General features: G+C 46.1%; 1 protein-coding gene across 2 annotated transcripts in view; it reads right to left on the bottom strand.

Moving 5' to 3' along the window:
• The window catches only part of LOC115114791 (cysteine/serine-rich nuclear protein 1-like), a 43,981-nt gene that overhangs the window by 14,061 nt on the left and 14,609 nt on the right, over positions 1–15,311 (bottom strand). The window contains exon 1 of one of the 2 annotated variants that reach the window (XM_029643295.2): positions 2,858–3,019. The exons of the other annotated variant lie outside the window; for it this stretch is intronic. The gene's annotated coding sequence lies outside the window, so the exon portion shown is untranslated. Of the gene's footprint in view, positions 1–2,857; positions 3,020–15,311 lie in introns of those variants that run through there. 2 annotated transcript variants of the gene reach the window in all.

Consider the following 15,311-nt stretch of genomic DNA (forward strand, 5'->3'; position numbering starts at 1 on the left):
ATTTAATGATTACAAACTTAGCTTGTGTTGAATACTACTGTAAATACATACTTAAATAGGCTCAACTGGACTCTAACGTAAAGTGTAAAATACAAGAGAGTAGAGCGGTGGTCTTCAACTTTCTTTTTGCACATTTATTTTAACCATGTTTTATTTTTGTGAATGATAATGGCAAGGAGAAGTAATCAACATTTTCAAATGAATAGATTTGAGTAAATCATTTTTTCATTATTTTTGACCTATGGTTAAAATTAGAAGACATCATCAGCCTATCAGTTAAAAAAAAAAAAAAAAAAAAAAAAAACTCCAAATGCATTTGTGCAAGTAGCTGTTTAGCTGGTTAAACAGCGGTTAGCCGTGTGTTGGCAAACATACATGTCCAAGTCAAGGAGACTTACCGCCTTTCCACGAGCGGTACTCAAGGGTACATTTTCAAAGCCTGTCAGATACTCCAGCGAGTGTTATTTCACTCCATATTAATATTAGGGGTTGAGAAATAAAGTTGTATCATCATTACAAATAAGAAATGACCCTCTTCTATACTATAGGTATGCCATTCAAAATGAGTTGCATTTAGTTGGTTTTGTAGTGATATTCAGAAAAACAATAACAAAAACAATACTTTTTCCTGCTTTTATATTTGTATATTTTTGCAGAACCCCCAGTAGAACCCCCAGTAGGACCCCCAGTAGAACCCCCAGTAGAACCCATAGTAGAACCCCCAGTAGAACCCCCAGTAGAACCCCCAGTAGGACCCCCAGTAGAACCCCCAGTAGAACCCACAGTAGGACCCCCAGTAGAACCCCCAGTAGAACCCCCAGCAGGACCCCAGTAGAACCCCCAGTAGGACCCCAGTAGAACCCACAGTAGTACCCCCAGCAGGACCCCCAGTAGAACCCCCAGTAGGACCCCAGTAGGACCCCAGCAGGACCCCCAGTAGAACCCCCAGTAGGACCCCCCAGTAGAACCCCCAGTAGGACCCCTGGGGGGTTGTGTACTTCAGCTTGAATACACCTGGTGTAGAGGCTTGTTGTCGCAGAAAAGCTCTCTATTCTAGTAATTTGAACTCTTGTCCCCCCGTTTCTACTAATAGGAAGGAATAGGAGGAATTTGTTACTAGGAAGGAATAGGAGGAATCTGTTACTAGGAAGGAATAGGAGGAATCTGTTACTAGGAAGGAATAAGAGGAATCTGTTACTATGAAGGTTTAAGAGGAGTGTACTACTAGGAAGGAATAAGAGGTATGTACTACTAGGAAGAATTAAGTCGAGAACAGACTGCCCTGTCAGTGTCAACTATATAACGGCAGGATAGCCTAGTGGTTAGAGCGTTGGACTAGTAACCGGAAGGTTGGAAGTTCAAACCCCCGAGCTGACAAGGTACAAATCTGTCGTTCTGCCCCTGAGCAGGCAGTTAACCCGCTGTCATTGAAAATAAGAATTTGTTCTTAACTGACTTGCCTAGTTAAATAAAGGTACAATTTAAAAAATAATAACTCTGACAGTATCCCAGGTAACAACACAGTACTCAGTGTCATACTCACAGATATAACTATCAGGACAAGGCAGTCAAGACTAATTTATATAACACATGGTTGCTAGGAATTTGTCTTGGTGTTAAAAGAAAGAACACACAGTTTCTACAGAGAAGGAACTATCTCATGTCTAACTGCATTATCCATTTGTAGTGATTGCAAAAGTTGCACTACAATATGTGTATTTATAAACCGGGTAAATTGGGTCCTGGATGCTGATTGGCTGAAAGCTGTGGTATATCAGACAATATTCCATGGGTATGAGACAAAATGACTCGTTTACTTTTCTAATTATGTTGGTAACCAGTTTACAATAGCAATAAGGCACCTCTGGGATGGTGATATCCGACCAATATACCACGGCTAAGGGCTGTATCCAAGCACACCGTGTTGCATTGAGCATAATAACCATCCTTAGCCGTGGTATATTGGCCATATACCACACCTCCTCGGGCCTTATTGCCTAAATACAACATGTTGTTTCAGAACGAGTTATGGTTTTCTTCTGCAATTTGATGAAAATCTCTCCAAGAGACATTCTGTTCCTTGACATCCCCTCTCACTTAGGTCAAATGTAATGGTGAGTGTACAGGTGGGTGTGTGCTTGTGTGCATGTGTGTGTGTGTGTGTGTGTGGGGGGGGTGACTAATATAAATAATTCAATGACTCACAGCAGCAGAAATACCTGAATTGCAGTGTTGCATAGCACTGTGCAACACACACACACACACACACACACACACACACACACACACACACACACACACACACCAACCAACCAACCAATATTTTACTCAAATTGCCACTACTACTAAGTAGCCACTGCCTCACTATTTGGCTTCCATCCCGTTATAAACGCGACCCAACTTCCGCCACTGACCTCGTCACTCCGCGAGCTTCATGTGGTCAGTAATTAGGCCTTTACAATGAAAACATTGTGCTGGTCAGCCCAGCAGCTAGTCACACTCAGCTGTTGCTGTTTGGGGTCTCTATTACAAGACCCAACTAGGCTACAGCAAGCAAAAAAACTACTGGAAAACACTATCAAAAGGTTTTTTATCGATATAAATAGCTTTCATACAACCAAAACCAAACTTAAAGCCTAAAAACAATATATTATTCTGCTTGTATTTTTGACATTCGTGTAGTCTAATAATTAAAAAAAAAACTTCTTATATAACTTTAAGACAACTTTCTCTCACACAAAGAGGCTTATCAAACACTCAGCATTAAGGACTGGTTACAAAACCGCTGATGTTGAAATATGTTTTAGCTTTGCCACTAAACAGATCAAAAGACGCGGTCATTAGTTAGGCTACTCACCGAGAATATGAGATCACCATCTCCTAAATTCAATAGATCAGTTATTAACTTGACGGTTTTGTAAAAGCTTCAAGGGTTTTTGTTTCTCCGTGGCACTGGATCGCTGACGATGCCTGCTCTCTTGTTTCCCCTCTATCTGTCTCTCTGGACTAGCCTACTGTAGTGTAGTGCGCACATCAACCGTGTGTTCGTCAGCGGAAAACTCCCACTGCGCGACGCTGACGCAGGCGGTCGCACAGGAAAGGGGAGCGACACACAATTCTTCCTGCTGCTGTTCACGTTCTGCTACTGCCTACAGCTTCCTGCATTACCTTATCGGTCCAGATAGAATATAATAGACCATTCTGCCACTACCTATGTCTTCATGCCTTGCCCACGACACATAAGAGAGATATAATAAGTAGCCTACTGTTCTGTTTAATGATGTGTGTGTTGCCTTCTCAGATGTAGACATTGTGATTTTCCATATTCAGCTCATTGGATTGGTCATAGAGCAGAAAACTGTTGTGGTAGGTAATGGATTGGGTTAGGGAAAGCCATTGGTCATGGTATTAAATAGACTCATACTATTAGAATTTAGTTGATACATGTTATTATGAAACCATTGCCCAAGATTATGTTGTGCTTGATTAGTCAGCTTGTTGCTAGGTAGTTTTTCTACTCCCATACTCGCAGACAGTCCTCTCCTGAGGGGTAAAGGAGGGGAGGGGTCTGCTGTCTCTGAGTTCAAAGGTCACTAACCCTGTGCCTCAGCATGTTTACAAACCAGTTTCAGCTGGTGCTGTCAGCATATTGCCTTGAGAGAGAGATTTGTGACCTGTTGCCGCAAGAAAAGGGCAACCAGTGAAGAACAAACACCATTGTAAATACAACCCATATTTATGTTTATTTATTTTCCCTTTTGTACTTTAACAATTTTCACATCGTTACAACACTGTATATATATATAATATGACATTTGAAATGTCTTTATTAGTTTGGAACTTCTGTATGTGTGATGTTTACTGTTCATTTTTATTGTTAATTTCACTTTTGTTTATTATCTACTTCACTTGCTTTGGCAACGTTAACACATGTTTCCCATGCCAATAAATGTTTAAGAAAAAAGTGATTAAGAAAGTGAAACTATCTCAGACAGTGGTGGATATAAGCAAATCGTCGCCACAATGTTTTAGTCTACCACTGTGTAATGAAGCTATTGTACACAAACAAGCTAAACTAAGTACAGAACCAAAGTTGTCCACACAGACATGACAATGGAGTAAAAATTAGATAATGGAAAATGAAGTAAAACTGTTTTCTGTAGAACTACAAACGGAAACTACAACAGGATTTACATTTGTCAGTCCCCCTGTCAGTCCCCCTGTCTATCTGCCTCTTAGCCTGCCTCCCTCTCCCCTCCCTGCCTCTCTGCCTCCCTCCCTCTCTGCCTCCCTCCCTCTCCCCTCCCTGCCTCCCTATCTCTCCCCTCCCTCTCCCCTCCCTGCCTCTCTGCCTCCCTCCCTCTCTGCCTCCCCCTCTCCCCTCCCTGCCTCTCAGCCTCCCTGCCTGCCTCCCTCCCTCTCCCCTCCCTGCCTCCCTCTCTTTCTCCCTCTCTCCCTGCCTCTCTGCCTCCCTTCCCCTGCCTATCTGCCTCCCTCCCTCCCTGCCCCTCTGTCTCCCTCTCTCCCTGTCTCTCTGCCTCCCTCCATCCCTGCCTCTCTGACTCCCTCCCCCTCTCTCTCTGCCTACCTCCCTCCCTCTCTGCCTCCCTCCCCTTCTCTCTCTGCCTACCTCCCTATCCTCTCTGCCTCCCTCCCTCATCCTCTCTCTCTGCCTCCCCCTCTCTCTCTGCCTCCCTCCCTCCCTCTCTGCCTCCCTCCCCTTCTCTCTCTGCCTACCTCCCTCTCTCTGCTTCCCTCCCTAACCTCCCTGCCTCCCTCTCTGCCTCCCTCCTGCCTCTCATCCTCCCTCTCTGCCTCCCTCCCTCCTTCTCTGCCTCCCTACTGCCCTACCTCCCTCCCTCCCTTCCTCCCTCCCTGCTCACTGAGCTTTTTAAGGATAATCGTACAACATGTTCCTGTTTTGACTGCAGAGAGGAGTGAGCTGAGCCCCATGTCCAAGCAGCCGACCATAGAGGTCACATGTAAGGCAGAGATACAAAGACAGAGGATGCCTCCCAAATAGTAGCCTATTAAGTATATAGTGCACTACTTTTGACTCGAGCCCTATGAGCCTATGGACCCTGGTCAAAAGTAGTGCACTATATAGTGAATAGGGTGCAATTTGGTACGCTAGAATAGAATGTTCCTCCAGCTGCTTGACAAAGTAACAGCTCACGCTGCTCACGAGGATTGCAGGCGTGCTGTTATGACATCATCAACTTTACTTAAAGGTGTGATTATAAACTGCTTATATACCTGGTGGGGAGAGCGAGGGTGGGAGTGAGAGAGGGTGGGAAAGAGAGGGTGGGAGAGAGAGATGGTGGGAGAGAGGGTGGGAGAGAGAGGGTGGGGGAAAGACTGAGAGAGAGGGAGAAAGAGAGAGAGAGAGAGAGAGAGAGGGAGAGAGAGAGAGAGAAATAGAGAGAGAGAGGGAGAGAAATAGAGAGAGAGGGAGAGAAAGAGAGAGAGAGAGAGAGAGAGGGGAGAGAAATAGAGAGAGAGGGAGAGAGAGAGAGAGAAATAGAAAGAGAGAGGGAGAGAGAGAGAGAGAAATAGAGAGAGAGAGGGAGAGAGAGAGAGAGAGAGAGAAATAGAGAGAGAGAGAGGAGAGAGAGAGAGAGGGAGAGAGAGAGAGAGGGAGAGAGAGAGAAATAGAGAGAGAGAGAGAGACATCCACCCCGACTCTAGGTGACAATAGGACTATTGAGACAGGAGGGAGCAGAGGAAAATCTGCAGACTAAAGTCTGCCCGGCAACCCCCCAAAACAAGGGACCGCCTAGTGCCTGGAGGGTTTTGTGTGTGTGTGTGTGTGTGTGCGTCTTCACCTCACGGTATAGGTGTCCTGTTGTGACAGGAGCATATAGACTATAATGTCTACACCATTTAGGAAATCTCCTGCGCATCCAAATCCTCTGGTTCTCATAGGAAACAGTACTGTTCCTGACCTCAAGGCAAAATGAAAGAGAGGGAGAGAGAGAGTGACAGACAGATATGGTTTATCCATATTCAGATGTTCCCCTTCTCTACTGGTAACTACTGTGACTACAGCATTAGGTCACTTAGAGGGTTATATGAGGATAACTACTGTGACTACAGCATTAGGTCACTTAGAGGGTTATATGAGGATAACTACTGTGACTACAGCATTAGGTCACTTAGACTCAGAGGGTTATATGAGGATAACTACTGTGACTACAGTATTGGGTCACTTAGACTCAGAGGGTTATATGAGGATAATTACTGTGACTACAGCATTAGGTCACTTAGACTCAGAGGGTTATATGAGGATAATTACTGTGACTACAGCATTAGGTCACGTAGAGGGTTATATGAGGATAATTACTGTGACTACAGCATTAGGTCACTCAGACTCAGGGGGTTATATGAGGATAATTACTGTGACTACAGCATTAGGTCACTTAGACTCAGAGGGTTATATGAGGATAATTACTGTGACTACAACATTAGGTCACTTAGAGGGTTATATGAGGATAACTACTGTGACTACAGCATTAGGTCACTTAGAGGGTTATATGAGGATAATTACTGTGACTACAGCATTAGGTCACTTAGACTCAGAGGGTTATATGAGGATAATTACTGTGACTACAGCATTAGGTCACTTAGACTCAGAGGGTTATATGAGGATAATTACTGTGACTACAACATTAGGTCACTTAGAGGGTTATATGAGGATAACTACTGTGACTACAGTATTAGGTCACTTAGACTCAGAGGGTTATATGAGGATAACTACTGTGACTACAGCATTAGGTCACTTAGAGGGTTATATGAGGATAACTACTGTGACTACAGCATTAGGTCACTCAGACTCAGGAGGTTATATGAAGATAACTACTGTGACTACAGTATTAGGTCACTTAGACTCAGAGGGTTATATGAGGATAACTACTATGACTACAGTATTGGGTCACTTAGACTCAGAGGGTTATATGAGGATAACTACTATGACTACAGTATTGGGTCACTTAGACTCAGAGGGTTATATGAGGATAACTACTATGACTACAGCATTAGGTCACTTAGACTCATTAGGTCACTTAGACTCAGAGGGTTATATGAGGATAACTACTGTGACTACAGTATTGGGTCACTTAGACTCAGAGGGTTATATGAGGATAACTACTGTGACTACAGTATTGGGTCACTTAGACTTAGAGGGTTATATGAGGATAACTACTATGACTACAGCATTAGGTCACTTAGACTCAGAGGGTTATATGAGGATAACTACTATGACTACAGCATTAGGTCACTTAGACTCATTAGACTCATACAGCATAGTACAGTACACCACAGTGCAATACACCACAGTGTAGTATGTATGTCTCATACTTAGCTGCAGGGCAATTACAGTGAGGAGCCTTTTATGCTTCAGATTTCCCCTTAGTCAGAGAGTATCTTAGCCCAGGAGGCCACAGAGAGAGGGAGGTGCCCAGGAGGCCACAGAGAGAGGGAGGTGCGGAAGGAGTAGGTGGAGAGCAGTGGGGGGGGGAGATGACTCATAGCAGAGGAGCCTCCAGATGCCCATGTAATATGATCTGCTATAGACTCTTATAACATGACATAGGGCCATTTCTACTTCAAACACGACACAGGGGCAAGTTTTACTTCAAACACTGACATAGGGGCCAGTTTTACTTCAAACACTGACACAAAAAAAAAACATTTACGAGCTGCCTTTCTGAAACCGTAGCTGGAAAGAGAAAGAAAGAGAGTAATTTCTCTCTCTCCTTCATCTCTCTTCTGTGCACACTGTCTTTTTATAGCTAATCACAGTTATGTTGCATATGGTCTGTCTGTCTGACTGCCAGCCGATGGCCCACCAAGACTACACACTGTAATGTGTATTTGTTTTTACAGTACAGCACAAAGACATGTTGCGACTGCTAAAGAATATCCCACATAGTGTATGAAAACTTTAGCAACCTTAACCCAACACCTAGTGGCCTCATCAAGAGGTTGGGGGTCTAATTGGCAATAAGGTAGTGGGTTAATTAACAACAGGTTGTGAATCTCTGGACAGGGATAACCACTGAATTTTCTATAATACTAATGTGTTTCACAGCACATTTCTCAAAATTATCATCAAGTGATTTTCAAAAGCTATTTTTTCCCCCAATATCATATCATTTCTCAACAATCAATGAACATACAGACTAATTCATCTTGAACTGCAGTGTTGGTTAAGGGCTTGTAAGTAAGCATTTCACAGTAAGGTCTACACCTGTTTTATTCTGTGCATGTGACAAATAACATTTGATTTGATTTGATTAACCCTCGCTAGTTAACTCTCATCCAGTCATACTCTCCTGTGCTCCAGCCAGCTACTCTAGCCAGCTACTCTATTCTCTATCCAGCTACTCTCTCCTCTATCCTGCTTCTATATCCAGCTACTCTATCCTCTACCCAGCTACTCTATCCTCTATCCCGCTACTCTATCCTCTATCCTGCTACTCTATCCTCTATCCTGTTACTCTATCCAGCTACTCTATCCTCTATCCTTCTACTCTATCCAGCTACTCTATCCTCTATCCTGCTACTCTATCCTGCTACTATCCAGCTACTCCAGGTAGATACTCTATCCAGCTACTCTATCCTCTATCCTTCTACTCTATCCTGCTACTATATCCTGCTACTCTATCCTCTATCCAGCTACTCTATCCTCTATCCTTCTACTCTATCCTTCTACTCTATCCTGCTACTATATCCTGCTACTCTATCCTCTATCCAGCTAATCTATCCTCTATCCAGCTAATCTATCCTCTATCCTGCTACTCTATCCTGCTACTCTATCCTCTATCCTCTATCCTGCTACTATCCAGCTACTCCAGGTAGATACTCTATCCAGCTACTCTATCCTCTATCCTGCTACTCTATCCTCTATCCAGATACTCTATCCTCTATCCTGCTACTATATCCTCTATCCTGCTACTCTATCCTCTATCCTGCTACTATCCAGCTACTCCAGGTAGATACTCTATCCAGCTACTCTATCCTCTATCCTGCTACTCTATCCTCTATCCTGCTTACTATCCAGCTTCTCCAGGTAGATACTCTATCCAGCTACTATATCCTCTATCCTGCTACTATCCAGCTACTCCAGGTAGATACGCTATCCAGCTACTCTATCCTCTATCCTGCTACTCTATCCAGCTACTCTATCCTCTATCCTGCTACTATCCAGCTACTACAGGCAGATACTCTATCCTGCTACTCTATCCTCTATCCTGCTACTCTATCCTCTATCCAGCTACTCTATCCTCTATCCTGCTACTCTACACTCTATCCTGCTACTCTATCCTGCTACTCTATCCTCTATCCTGCTACTCTATCCTGCTACTCTATCTACCCTGCTACTCTATCCTCTATCCTGCTACGCTATCCTCTATCCTGCTACTATCCAGCTACTCCAGGTAGATACTCTATCCAGCTACTCTGGACAGATACTCTATCCAGCTACTCTGGACATATACTCTATCCAGCTACTCTGGACAGCTACTCTATCCTCTATTCTGCTACTATCCATCTACTCCAGGTAGATACTCTATCCAGCTACTCTGGACAGCTACTCCAGGTAGATACTCTATCCAGCTACTCTGGACAGCTACTCCAGGTAGATACTCTATCCAGCTACTCTGGACAGCTACTCTATCCTCCATCCTGCTACTATCCATCTACTCCAGGTAGATACTCTATCCAGCTACTCTGGACAGCTACTCCAGGTGGATACCCTATCCAGCTACCCTGGACAGCTACTCTATCCTCTATCCTGCTATTATCCATCTACTCCAGGTAGATACTCTATCCAGCTACTCTGGACAGCTACTCCAGGTGGATACTCTATCCAGCTACTCTGGACAGCTACTCTATCCTCTATCCTGCTACTATCCATATACTCCAGGTAGATACTCTATCCAGCTACTCTGGACAGCTACTCTATCCTCTATCCTGCTACTATCCATCTACTCCAGGTAGATACTCTATCCAGCTACTCTGGACAGCTACTCCAGGTAGATACTCTATCCAGCTACTCTGGACAGCTACTCCAGGTAGATACTCTATCCAGCTACTCTGGACAGCTACTCCAGGTAGATACTCTATCCAGCTACTCTGGACAGCTACTCCAGGTAGATACTCTATCCAGCTACTCTGGACAGCTACTCCAGGTAGATACTCTATCCAGCTACTCTGGACAGCTACTCTAGCCAGACAGCCAGTGTCTTGGAGTCTAGATCGTTCCTCTCCAATGCGGTCACTGCTGTAACCATGTTGCATAACTCATAGTTAAGCTACATTCAGCCAGGCAGCCGGGCTCCCGTCTCTCTCCAGTCCTCTCAGGTTGCTGCCTAGCTGGCTGCCACGGTCTCTTGTACCCCACTTTCCTTCCTCTCTTCAAGCTGGGCCAACCGTGGCCTACATACAGCACCACACAGTCACAGCACGGGGAGATGCTCACTACGGGTTTTTTTCTACAAAGCTGCTGGAGGCATGTGTGCGAAACTACACTGCCCCAGTTCCTGTTGCCTCAACACACGAGAGAGAGAGAGAGAGAGAGAGAGAGAGAGAGACAGAGAGAGAGAGAGAGAGAGAGAGAGAGAGAGAGAGAGTCAAAATTAATTCAATTCAATATACTTTATTGACGTGGAAAGTAAAACACTTCCGTTGTAAAAGTAAACATATAACAAGGATGGCCAAAGACAGGAAAAGACTAGACTGTTGATGATCACTCTACTTCTCATTGGCTGTCCCCTCAGGTTGAATAATCACCCTCTACTTCTCATTGGCTGTCCCCTCAGGTTGAATAATCACCCTCTACTTCTCACGGGCTGTCCCCTCAGGTTGAATAATCACCCTCTACTTCTCACTGGCTGTCCCCTCAGGTTGAATAATCACCCTCTACTTCTCATTGGCTGTCCCCTCAGGTTGAATAATCACCCTCTACTTCTCACGGGCTGTCCCCTCAGGTTGAATAATCACCCTCTACTTCTCATTGGCTGTCCCCTCAGGTTGAATAATCACCCTCTACTTCTCACTGGCTGTCCCCTCAGGTTGAATAATCACCCTCTACTTCTCACGGGCTGTCCCCTCAGGTTGAATAATCACCCTCTACTTCTCATTGGCTGTCCCCTCAGGTTGAATAATCACCCTCTACTTCTCATTGGCTGTCCCCTCAGGTTGAATAATCACCCTCTACTTCTCATTGGCTGTCCCCTCAGGTTGAATAATCACCCTCTACTTCTCATTGGCTGTCCCCTCAGGTTGAATAATCACCTTCTACTTCTCATTGGCTGTCCCCTCAGGTTGAATAATCACCCTCTACTTCTCATTGGCTGTCCCCTCAGGTTGAATAATCACCTTCTACTTCTCATTGGCTGTCCCCTCAGGTTGAATAATCACCCTCTACTTCTCATTGGCTGTCCCCTCAGGTTGAATAATCACCCTCTACTTCTCATTGGCTGTCCCCTCAGGTTGAATAATCACCCTCTACTTCTCACGGGCTGTCCCCTCAGGTTGAATAATCACCCTCTACTTCTCATTGGCTGTCCCCTCAGGTTGAATAATCACCCTCTACTTCTCATTGGCTGTCCCCTCAGGTTGAATAATCACCCTCTACTGCTCATTGGCTGTCCCCTCAGGTTGAATAATCACCCTCTACTTCTCATTGGCTGTCCCCTCAGGTTGAATAATCACCCTCTACTGCTCATTGGCTGTCCCCTCAGGTTGAATAATCACCCTCTACTTCTCATTGGCTGTTCCTCAGTTTGTGCCAGGAGGCCACACATTTGGCTGCCATTTTGTTTTTTCACCAACTATATATTGAAGTTATCTTCATCATTTAGGTTTTCAAATTGTTCGTATTGCTTTATATATTTTTTAATATCTGTCACAATTTGACAGAAAATACAGCTGTCTCTATCTCTTCCTGGGTGCAGAATGAGCGCACCCTGTCCTCTCTGGACAGCCAGGTTTTTGTCTGTGACGACCAGTCACAATGGCCAGGCTGTGCTCCCTGAGTCTGTACCTAGTCAATGTTTTCCTCAGTTTTCTATCAGTCACAGTGGTCAGATAGTCTGCCACCATGTACTGTCTGTTTAGAGACAAATAGCATTGAAGATTACTTAGATTTTTTTTGTGGTGTCTTTCCAATAGGTGATATATTTACATTTTTGTTTTGTGATCATTTGGTTGGGCCAGATGCTTTATTGGGTTGGTAGGATTGAGCCTCAGGACCAGCTGTATGAGGGGATTATTTTTTCTATAGTCAACTCTTGGCATTTGAGGGTTTTGTAAAGGAGTGGGGTCACTTGTTTTTAAATTATTATAACATGTGGTGGATATTTTTTTTTTGGGGGGGGGTATTAATCAGAAGAGAGAATTGGCCTAATTCTGCTCTGCATTGTGTTGTTTTGAGTTTTTCTCTGGATGCTCTTAGAGAAATCCACATGCAGGATTTCAATTGGATGTTTGTCCCATTTGGCAAATTCTTGCTTTGTAAGTGGACCCCACACTCCACTGCCATATAGAGGACCCCACACTGCCATATAGTGGACCTCACACTCCACTGCCATATAGTGGACCCCACACTGCCATATAGTGGACCTCACACTCCACTGCCATATAGTGGACCCCACACTCCACTGCCATATAGTGGACCTCACACTCCACTGCCATATAGTGGACCTCACACTCCACTGCCATATAGTGGACCCCACACTCCACTGCCATATAGTGGACCCCACACTCCACTGCCATATAGTGGACCTCACACTCCACTGCCATATAGTGGACCCCACACTCCACTGCCATATAGTGGACCCTACACTCCACTGCCATATAGTGGACCCCACACTCCACTGCCATATAGTGGACCCCACACTCCACTGCCATATAGTGGACCCCACACTCCACTGCCATATAGTGGACCCCACACCTCACTGCCATATAGTGGACCCCACACTCCACTGCCATATAGTGGACCTCACACTCCACTGCCATATAGTGGACCCCACACTCCACTGCCATATAGTGGACCCTACACTCCACTGCCATATAGTGGACCCCACACTCCACTGCCATATAGTGGACCTCACACTCCACTGCCATATAGTGGACCCCACACTGCCATATAGTGGACCCCACACTCCACTGCCATATAGTTTACCCCACACTCCACTGCCATATAGTGGACCCCACACTCCACTGCCATATAGTGGACCTCACACTCCACTGCCATATAGTGGACCCCACACTCCACTGCCATATAGTGGACCCCACACTCCACTGCCATATAGTGGACCTCCCACTCCACTGCCATATAGTGGACCCCACACTCCACTGCCATATAGTGGACCCTACACCTCACTGCCACATAGTGGACCCTACACCTCACTGCCATATAGTGGACCTCACACTCCACTGCCATATAGTGGACCCCACACTCCACTGCCATATAGTGGACCCCACACTCCACTGCCATATAGTGGACCCCACACTCCACTGCCATATAGTGGATCCCACACTTCACTGCCATATAGTGGACCCCACACTCCACTGCCGTATAGTGGACCCCACACTCCACTGCCATATAGTGAACCCCACACTCCACTGCCGTATAGTGGACCCCACACTCCACTGCCATGTAGTGGACCCCACACTCCACTGCCATGTAGTGGACCCCACACTCCACTGCCATATAGTGGACCCCACACTTCACTGCCATATAGTGGACCCCACACTCCACTGCCGTATAGTGGACCCCACACTCCACTGCCATGTAGTGGACCCCACACTCCACTGCCGTATAGTGGACCCCACACTCACTGCCATATAGTGAACCCCACACTCCACTGCCATATAGTGGACCTCACACTCCACTGCCATATAGTGGACCCCACACTCCACTGCCATATAGTGGACCTCACACTCCACTGCCATATAGTGGACCCCACACTCCACTGCCATATAGTGGACCTCACACTTCACTGCAATATAGTGGACCTCACACTCCACTGCCATATAGTGGACCTCACACTCCACTGCCATACAGTGGACCCCACACTCCACTGCCATATAGTGGACCCCACACTCCACTGCCATATAGTGGACCCCACACTCCACTGCCACATAGTGGACCCCACACTCCACTGCCATATAGTGGACCCCACACTCCACTGCCATATAGTGGACCCCACACTTCACTGCCGTATAGTGGACCCCACACTCCACTGCCATATAGTGGACCCCACACTCCACTGCCATATAGTGGACCTCACACTCCACTGCCATATAGTGGACCTCACACTGCCATATAGTGGACCTCACACTCCACTGCCATATAGTGGACCTCACACTCCACTGCCATATAGTGGACCTCACACTGCCATATAGTGGACCCCACACTTCACTGCAATATAGTGGACCTCACACTCCACTGCCATATAGTGGACCCCACACTCCACTGCCACATAGTGGACCCCACACTGCCATATAGTGGACCCCACACTCCACTGCCACATAGTGGACCTCCCACTCCACTGCCATATAGTGGACCTCACACTGCCATATAGTGGACCTCACACTCCACTGCCATATAGTGGACCTCACACTCCACTGCCATATAGTGGACCCCACACTCCACTGCCATATAGTGGACCCCACACTCCACTGCCATATAGTGGACCCCACACTCCACTGCCATATAGTGGACCCCACACCTCACTGCCATATAGTGGACCCCACACTCCACTGCCATATAGTGGACCTCACACTCCACTGCCATATAGTGGACCCCACACTCCACTGCCATATAGTGGACCCTACACTCCACTGCCATATAGTGGACCCCACACTCCACTGCCATATAGTGGACCCTACACTCCACTGCCATATAGTGGACCCCACACTCCACTGCCATATAGTGGACCTCACACTCCACTGCCATATAGTGGACCCCACACTGCCATATAGTGGACCCCACACTCCACTGCCATATAGTGGACCCCACACTCCACTGCCATATAGTGGACCCCACACTCCACTGCCATATAGTGGACCTCACACTCCACTGCCATATAGTGGACCCCACACTCCACTGCCATATAGTGGACCCCACACTCCACTGCCATATAGTGGACCTCCCACTCCACTGCCATATAGTGGACCCCACACTCCACTGCCATATAGTGGACCCTACACCTCACTGCCACATAGTGGACCCTACACCTCACTGCCATATAGTGGACCTCACACTCCACTGCCATATAGTGGACCCCACACTCCACTGCCAT

The sequence above is a fragment of the Oncorhynchus nerka genome, linkage group LG9b (genome assembly GCF_034236695.1).
Source record: "Oncorhynchus nerka isolate Pitt River linkage group LG9b, Oner_Uvic_2.0, whole genome shotgun sequence".
In the NCBI taxonomy this organism is placed as follows: domain Eukaryota; kingdom Metazoa; phylum Chordata; class Actinopteri; order Salmoniformes; family Salmonidae; genus Oncorhynchus; species Oncorhynchus nerka.